Source organism: Coenobita brevimanus, chromosome 59 (genome assembly GCF_032717465.1).
Source record: "Coenobita brevimanus isolate Jiangsu-jjx chromosome 59, ASM3271746v2, whole genome shotgun sequence".
NCBI lineage: Eukaryota > Metazoa > Arthropoda > Malacostraca > Decapoda > Coenobitidae > Coenobita > Coenobita brevimanus.
The window spans coordinates 3,441,484-3,451,779 of record NC_137012.1 but is presented as its reverse complement, the minus strand read 5'-3'; positions in this window follow the sequence as shown (position 1 = coordinate 3,451,779).

Below are 10,296 nucleotides of genomic sequence, written 5' to 3'. Positions count from 1 at the left end.
ATACACATTATTACACATACACATTATTATTACACATACATATTATTACACACACATTATTACACATACACATTATTACACACACACATTATTATTACACATACACATTATTACACATACACATGCTCTTGTATATAAGGTATTTCGTTTCGTGTGGCACAGCCGGAGAGTGGGCATGAATGCAGAGAATAAATCGCCCAGCTAAAGGTCTTACGAAATTCCCCAAGCCACTTTGAATGCGACTCCATTTTGGTGGCCTCTTGCGTCCTGTGTGTGTGTGTGTGTGTGTGTGTGTGAAGGAAAAAACATATCTAAATGGAATCTTGCATTATTCATCTCTCTCTCTCTCTCTCTCTCTCTCTCTCTCTCTCTCTCTCTCTCTCTCTCTCTCTCTCTCTCTCTCTCGTAAATCGCAATCACCAGCCATATATGACTCCTCCAATTAAATAGCTTTATAGTTATTCAAACTTGGACAAATTAGCTGCCGATAACATGGTATTAATTTTGTGTTATTTATTAGTGTGTGTAATTATCAGTGTGTGAGTACGATATGCCTGACAGTGTATGAGATAGATAGACGGGTATAGGTTGATAGATGTAGAGATAAGTAGAGAGAGAGAGAGAGAGAGGAAAGGGGGGATTGGGGTCGAGTGGAGAAAGAAGGAGGAAACAGAGAAAGAAGTGTGAAGGGAAGTAGCGAAGAAGAGAGGGGCGGGGGCGAAAGGAGAAAAAAAAAAAAAGATGTGGAGAAAGGGATTGAAGGAGAGAAAGGACGATGGAGTAGAGATACAAGAGAGGGTACGGAAAAAGAGAGGGAAGGAGTGAGGGCTGAGGAGTGAGTGAAGGGAAGGTATGGAGAGCGGGAGGGAAGGAGAGAGCCGAAGGAGGGAACAGTGAAAAAAGGAACTTGTGGAAGGTGGCAGAGAAGGAGTGAGAGGAGGGGAGGGGAACAGAGAAAAGGACTGAATAGAGAAATAAGGGAAGGAATGGAAGGTGGCGCGGAAGGAGACAAAGGATGGGGTTAAATGGTACAAGCAAGAGGAGTGGAAAAAGAAACAGGAAAAGAGAGAGACGAGGAGGGAAAACTGTGAGAAGATATGAAAAAAAGCAGGGAAAGAGAGAGGGGGCTTTGGAAAGAGAGAAAGAAGGGAAGGTGTGAATGAAGGGAGGGAAGAGAGAGGCGGAGGAGGAAAGGAGAGATAAGGAGAGGGGGAAATGGAGAAACGGGAACAGAAGAGGAAAGAAGGGAAGAATGATATAGAGGAGGAGGAGGGGAAGGAAAGAGGGATGGAGGGATGGAGAGGAGGAGAAAATGGATAAAGAAGAGGGGGGGGGTGGAGAAGAACAGAGGGAGGGAGGGAAGGATGAAGAGTGGCAAAGGGAGAAGGAAGGTGAGGGAGGGAGGGAGGGAGAGACTGGGAGAAGCGAAGGAAATAAAGAAGTTTGGGATAAAGAGAGAAGGGAGTAAAAGTGAATGAGGCGGAATAATGGAGAAAAAATGAGAGAGAGAGAGAAGGAGAGGGAGAGAGAGAGAGAGAGAGAGAGAGAGAGAGAGAGAGAGAACTAAAATATGTCCTTCATCGAGTACAGTTATCAGACCTAGTTATATTTAAAGGCTAATAAAATAGGGAAAGATGTGGTAAGCACACACACACACACACACACACACACACACACACACACACACACACACACACACACACACAAGGAAACGCAATTAGTTCCTTAATGCAGCAGTCACAGGGTTGCAGCAGAAGGCTAGAAACACAACCAAAAAGGTTCACTGTAATTCGTTCACCTGATCTGGCCAGGATTTTAGTTCATTTTGCATTGTTTTTTCTCTGCTCAGTGACAGAATAAAACAACACTAAGGTTCTATATCCTTTCCATTAGCACTTCTTCGTGATTAGCACTATTCTATTATGTTCAACCAAAAATGTACACAGTAATTCGTTCAGCGATATTTGGCGACAATTCTCGCTCTTTTGCTTTTTTATTTTTATTTTTTTGCTGCTCAGTGACGGATTAAAACAACACCATGGTTCTATATCCTTGCCATGAGTACTTCTTCGTGACTAGCACCATATTCTTGTGTGAATCTCTGTTTACATCTCAGTGGTGAAGTACGAAAACTCTACGGGTCTTCATCCTTTCCTTAGCACTTCATCGTGACTAGATCCTAATTCTAGTGTTAATCTATTTTTACAACTTAGTAGAAGACAACACTATTGGTTTTCATCTCCATAGCACTTCTTCGTGACTAGTACAATATCCTAGTGTTAATACAATCTTCCAGGCCAGTGTGTGTAAGAGACAGTGCTGAAGATCCAGACCAATCTCAGAAGAGAAGTAAGAGGAGTGGCAGAGGGATGACGGTACCTTGAGTTCTTTTAATCATAGTCAATCAGAATATGATGATGATTTGTTATATACCTGCAGTTTTATATATATCACTTTTCAGACTACTGTATAGCCTGGGCAGATCTCAGTTAATTTTTTTTCTTGAAGGGAAGAGTAATTACAGTCTTCTATCCTTCTCCTCCTCCTGCAATGAACAAAAAATAAAAAAGATAAAAAAACAATGTACTCCATTACATATAATCCTCTTTGTACAGTACCAGAATAATGGGATCAGTGCTGAACTTTGCGATCCGATGCTAAAAGCCTTTAATTACGCCATACATTCAGTAACGGCAAAAGTGTACCCGGCAGCTGTAACCGGAACATGCTGGAATTTATTGGCGTGTGAGAGCGATAGGGCGAGGCCTTTACATCCTGGTGTGATTACTTGACAGATTTATTAGCACCTCGTGACAGATGGCTTCACTCCCAAAATGTAAACCGGTATGCCTTTCTTTTAAATCAATTCTCCATTCTTTATTTCTATATTATTGTTAACTGTATGGACGGTGCTGATGTAAAATTTATTTTCTTAATAAGCTGTAATTTCCTTTTAAAATACTCATTTGGAAAAAAAAAAAAAAGTTCTCCAACAGTCTCCCAACGACATACATTTTGAACTGCGTATCACAACGGATACACAGCCTGCACTAACGGCATACTATATTAATTCAGCCCAGTGATATAATTACCTGCTAATGACAAAATTAATCAGGTTTTAAGTCAGACAAGAGTAGTATAAGCAACTAGGGCTGAGTACTAGAAGGGCCAGTGTCCAAAAATTAGGTTTTGAGAAAAATGCATGTGCAAGTTTGCAGAATAGACGACAGTAATTATTTCATTGTTTTTTTAAGCCAAGTAGCAATCACTTAATTACTTTTTCAGTAACTAACAGCTGCTTTGCAGTGTGAAAAAAAATATATGTAAAGAATATTTTCCTATGACACTGGTAACTTTTTCTTATACTGTAATAATTAGCACACTTAAAAATAAAATTAATGTTGCATTGCTACATAGCATCCTCCCTAAGACTCTGGCGACATTGGCCATTGTGGCACTAAAAGACCTATATTTTACAAGCTCCCTGGTACCCTTATCTCCATTTGAACAATTTTTGACATAGGCTCTTCTTGCACTCAGCCCTAGCATTAATAGTCAAAAACTTTCTTAACAATGTTCGCCGTTGAACGTAATTTGAAGCATGACGCAAAACGACCAAGAAGTTGAGAGAGAGAGAGAGAGAGAGAGAGAGAGAGAGACAGAGTAATGGAAATAAAATCATTGCTGGTGTCCTGCCTGATATTTGTATGTGGCTGCATCGCTGGGAGGTTGGTTTGTGTGTGTGTGTGTGTGTGAAAGGAATTTTGAGAGAGAGAGAGAGAGAGAGAGAGAGAGAGAGAGAGAGAGAGAGAGAGAGAGAGAGAGTGATTCAATCTACATGTCAAGTGCGGTGAAATTAAAGACACACACACACACACACACACACGCAAACCAACCTCCCCGTCTTGCTGCCACACACATATGAGGCAAAACAGTGACAACATTTCCTTGGATACACACTGTGCACGGATTATTCTCTCTCTCTCTCTCTCTCTCTCTCTCTCTCTCTCTCTCTCTCTCTCTCTCTCTCTTCGTTATTTCTTCTCCCTCCTCCCACCACCTTTCCTTCCTCCTCCTCCTCCTTCCTTCGCTTTCCTCCCTCCCTAACTTCTCTCCCAACATCATCCCACCCTCCATCTTGCAACCTTGGGCCGGATTCAAGGATTCATAGAGGGCTTCGTGACAAGTCTTCCATGGCGAATTATTCTGATTATTATACATACACATTATTACACATACACATTATTACACATACACATTATTACACACACATTATTACACATACACATTATTACACATACACATTATTACACATACACATTATAATTACACATACACATTATTACACATACACGTTATTACACATACACATTATTACACATACACATGCTCTTGTATATAAGGTACTTCGTTTCGTGTGACACAGCAGGAGAGTGGGGATTAATGGAGAGAGGAAATCGCCCAGCTAAAGGTCTTAAGAATTCCCCCAAGCCACTTTGAATGATAATGCTTTTTAGCTGCCTTCCGCGTCTTGTGTGTGGAGGAAGAGGCGTAACTAGCTGGGGTGCTGCATTATTCATCTCTCTCTCTCTCTCTCTCTCTCTCTCTCTCTCTCTCTCTCTCTCTCTCTCTCTCTCGTAGAAGCATTAACCAACCAGTAATATGACTCCCACAGTTAAATAGCTTAATAGTTATTCAGATTCGGTGTTATTTATTGGTGTGTGTAATTAACAGTGTGTGAATACGCTATGCGCTTGACAGTGTATGAGATAGATAGACAGATATAGGCTGATAGATGCAGAGATGGATATAGGTACCGTACTGAGAGAGAGAGAGAGAGAGAGAGAGAGAGAGAGAGAGAGAGAGACAGAGAGAGAGAGAGAGAGAGAGAGACAGACAGACAGACACACACACACACACACAGACACACAGAGACAGAGACAGAGATTTTTTAATTATGACTCTGTTGAGGAACGCCTTTATGCAGACACACAGATATAGCTATACTTCTTTCTTACTCTAACTTGGCCCAGATTTTCGTCCTATTTCAGCTTATTTCATGCAGCATTGTGGTAGCAAAAAGACAGTACTACGGCTCTCCATCCTTACGCAACACTTCTTCGTGACTAGCACCGTATTCTAGTATTAATCTCCTGTTACAACTCAGCATTCAAGATGGAGAGACGGCAATTTTAGACCAAGTTAATGCAAAAAGAGTATAGGTGGTTTTGCTTCCCGGTTATACAAACATCCCTCAACTCCCTATCCCCCGAAAGCAGAATGGTGGACTGCAGCAGGACAGTTTCATCCTGCAGTCCACCGGGTTTACACTCAAATGATCCTGGGTTCACAGCAGCAACAACAAAGTGGTGCGTAAGTGGTGCGGGTAGGTAAAGGTGACACAGTAGGTCAGGGATAAGAGGAGGGCAGGGCAGGGGAGAGGCAGAGGGGCGTGGGAAGAGAGATAAGTATTGAAGAGGATAGAGAAGAGGAGGATAGAGAAGAGAAGAGAGGGCAGTTAGCAAGAAAGAGGAGAGAAGCGAGAGGAGTGACGACAAAACGGAAAAGAAGGGAAAGGAAAGGTGTGGAAAAAGAAGTGAGGTGGGGGACGAAAAGGGGCAAGAAGAGTGGAAGGAAGTGATCAAAGGAGAGGGAAGAGAAGCAGTTAGAGGATATAGAAGCGAGGAGGAGGGAGAGAAGGTAGGGGAGGAGAGAGAAGAAAGGAGAAAAAAAAAAAATAAGGACAGGGGGGAGAAGGGAGCAGAGGGAAGAGAGGTAAGGAGACGGGGAGAAGTATGGATTGGGGGGAGAAGTAAGGAGAGACGAGAGAAAAGGAGAAGCGTGAGAAGAAGAGAAGGAAGAAAGTGACAGAGAGGGAGGATAGAAAGGAAGAGGGGAGAAAAAAACAAAGAAAAGGGAGATGGGGGAGGGATCAGGGAGGAGAGAGGGGGAGGGAAAGATCTGACTGGAAGGGGAGTTTGGGAAAAGGACGAGATATTAGGAGAGTGGGAAGGAAACAGGGAGGAAAGAGAGGAGGAGGAAGGTGGAGGGAGGAGGGTGGACGAAGGAGGAGGGAGGCAAGAGAAGGGAGGTGGAGGGAAGAATGGAGGAGGAAGAAGGGAAAAGAGAGAGAGAGAGAGAGAGAGAGAGAGAGAGAGAGAGAGAGAATCATACTATGTAGGGCCGTACACTGAATGCAGCGAGTCAGGAGAGAACGAGCGTCAGGAGGGGGAGAAAAGAAAGATCAGGGAGGGAGGGAGGGAGGGAGAGTACCAACACCTCTCCTCACCTATCTGTACCTCCTCCATCCCTCCCTCCTTCCCTCTTCTTCTACCACTCCTCTCCAATCCTCACCTCCCTCCCTCCTTCCCTCCCACCACTCCCCTGGCCTTGCGTTAAAGTGGAGAGATCAGAATGGTCGGGGAGAGAGAGAGAGAGAGAGAGAGTGTGTGTGTATGTGTGTGTGTGTGTGTGTGTGTGTGTGTGTGTGTGTGTGTGTGTGTGTGTGAGTATGCTGCAGTACCACCCACCCACCGCACTGCTGCAACATACCTACGGCAAGGACACTGTACACACACACACACACACACACACACACACACACACACACACACACACTATCACTGTTTTAATATCAATACAGTAGGCTATTTATTGAGCTGGTGAAATCTACTGGACAACACCTATATACTGCATCGGTATTGTCTACACACACACACACACACACACACACACACACACACACACACACACACACACACACACACACACACACAGTATACTGCATCGGTATTGTCTACACACACACACACACACACACACACACACAGTATACTTCATCGGTATTGTCTACACACACACACACACACACACACACACACACACACACACACACACACACACACACACACACACAGTATACTGCATCGGTATTGTCTACACACACACACACACACACACACACACACACACACACACACACACAGTATACTGCATCGGTATTGTCTACACACACACACACACACACACACACACACACACACACACACACACACACACACACACACACACACACACACACACACACAGTATACTGCATCGGTATTGTCTACACACACACACACACACACACACACACACACACACACACACACACACACACACACACACACACACACACACACACACACACACACACACAGTATACTGCATCGGTATTGTCTACACACACACACACACACACACACACACACACACACACACACACACACACACACAGTATACTGCATCGGTATTGTCTACATTTTTATACATTTTTGGCTACGCTTCTCTTTTCACCCTGTCGACGAGATTGTTTTCTCTTTATTCTCGCTCACACCAGACGATTTTATACAGCTTCAAGGGGATTTTTGGAGCTGGATAGGATAGATAAATCCTTCATTAATCCGTTTACTGCAAGGGATCATCCATTCATCGAATAAAATCGTCTGTTTGGTACAAAATATAAAATGTAAACAAATCACTGAAGAAGAGCGTCTCTCTCTCTCTCTCTCTCTCTAAATTTGGTACTGACTGATGACATGTTTCTTATAAGAGCTCACGAATACACAACGAGTTACGTAAAGATACATTTTTCTCAGCCAGTTCTTACGTTACATGGACTGAATAAACTGTCTTATCACCACCACCACCACCACCACCATCATCATCATCATCATCACCTCATCGTTACACCATCATCTTCATCCTCTTCTCAATAGGGTGGAGTCAAAGGCTTTTCGTCTCATTAACTCTCCTCTTACTGACTCCCTTCAACCTCTGTCTCTTCGCCGCACTGTTGCATCTTTATCTCTTTTCTATCGCTACTTTAATGATCACTGCTCCTCTGAACTGTCTGCTTGCATTCCTCCACCTCTACGACGGGCGCGTAGCACCCGTCTGGCAGCAAACTCTCATCCTTTTTCTGTCCAACTCTCTAATGCAAGAGTTAACCGTTACTCCCAGTCTTTCATTTATGCAACAGGTCAGCTCTGGAACTGTCTCCCTCTGTCTGTATTTCCTGCTGCCTATGATCTCCAGTCTTTCAAACGCAGTGTGTCCAGGCATCTCAAAATGATTGGATCTTGAATTTGGCTCTATATTGTATTTTGTTTTTCTCTTGGAGGGAACTGTTACTGCGGGCTCATGGCCTTTGGTTCCTTCTTCCTCGCATAAAAAAAAAAAAAAAAAAAAAAAAAATCCTCATCCTCATCCTCATCCTCATCCTCCTCCTCATCATCGTCATCATCATCTCCATCATCATCATCACCTCACCGTCACATCATCATCATCATCATCATACCCTGACGTTTTTTCCAACCTAAACAATGGGTGGTGAACATAGCTAAATATTTTGCAGCTTTGTACAGTGTGTTTTAAACGGTGCCTTGTGTTTCGATGCAGCAAGGATTAGGAAATAACCTGTGTTGATAATTAGATGCAATGGCAAACTGTTGGCCAGGAGAGAGAAAAAAAGCGATTGGTTGTTTCGCCTCTCTCTCTCTCTCTCTCTCTCTCTCTCTCTCTCTCTCTCTCTCTCAACAACAGCCACACAGCTGAGTCCAAACAATTACACAAGTCCAATAAAAAACAATATTACTGATACTCAGCCAAAGGTTAATAACATACATCAAAACTTCGGACCAAGAGAACATTTCTATACTCTGTTTACTCTAACTTGGCCTATATTTCCCAACTGTCCACCGTGAATGTTCAACTGTAGCAACAGAATAACGCTGGAATATGGTGCTAGTCACGAGGAAGTGTTGTGGAAAACATGTAAAACCGTAGCACTGTCTTTTTTTCTGCCAATGAACTACATGAAGTAAGTTGCAAAAGGACGAGAGAGAGAGTGAGAGAGAGAGAGAGAGAGAGAGAGAGAGAGAGGTATAACCCATAAGAAGGTTAATGGTGCCAGTATTGACACTTTCATGCTCTTACACTCACTCCCAGTTAAATAAAAAATCGTCTGGTTTTGACTGGGAGAGAGAATACAAGAGTTGTGCCAACAATGTGGTGGGTACTTAGTCTTGTCACAACCCTGGAGCCACAACGTAACTTCCATAAATTAAAGCAAGATTTTTTTTTCTTCTCGATGTCTGGCACGACAAATTTGTTTGTCTTGAGGTACGACGTGAAATCGATAGGGGGCTAAGTACTGGAGAGAGAGAGAGAGAGAGAGAGAGAGAGAGAGAGGGGGAGGGAGGGAGAGAGAGAGAGAGAGTACGAACAGCAATAGACTTAATGGTCCTCTCGAGGCTGCTTGTTACAGAGAAGATTATCATTGTGATATCTAATTCTACAAGTTGAAGGTAAGGATGGTAAAGCAAAAAGGTTCCCCCGCCACGCACCAAACCCTCCAGTCGAAGCTGGCATGAAAAAAGGAGAAAGACCACCATGTTGAATGGAAAAGCTGACATGGAAATTTCATATGAAACACTAAATAGACAGCCAGGCAGTCCAACCATGAGAGGGGATTTGTGTGTGTGTGTGTGTGTGTGTGTGTGTGTGTGTGTGTGTGTGTGTGTGTGTCATTGGATTGTGATTTGGGCGTTTGACACAAAACTAGGGGACATGCGTCACCCACATCTTGCATCAGTCTCTCTCTCTCTCTCTATCAATCTATCTATCCATCCATCTATCTCGTTAATAGCGTAGAGCTCGTATCTGCCTCAAGTGATTGCAAAGTATTACAGTTACCCCGAATTTACATACTGAAACTCTCATGCCAGAGTCCGATATTCCCATACATGCATACATACATACATACATTGTATACAGAAGTCAGGCACTGTTACCACAACACCATGGCGTGATAAAAGCTCAGCCACATGAATTCAACGACGAACCAGGTAAATCCGTTATGGGAGGATATATTTCAACCCCAACCCTTATGATGATACATATTTCAGACACATCAGGATTTTTGCTCAGCCCCACGCAACTCGGCAAGTGACAGAGCAGTTTTAATCTATCCCAGCCAGTACACAAGCGTCTTCCATTTTATATGTTGGGGAAACACATTACACGTGTGTAGTTATGTGGAAAGTTTTTAACTCTCCGGCCGGGAATCGAACCCGAGACCTCTAAACAGAAGTCAGCCACTGAATACTGGCTGGGATAAATTAAAACTGCTCTGTCACTTGCCGAGTTGCGTGGGGCTGAGCAAAAATCCTGATGTGTCTGAAATATGTATCATCATAAGGGTTGGGGTTGAAATATATCCTCCCATAACGGATTAACCTGGTTCGTTGTTGA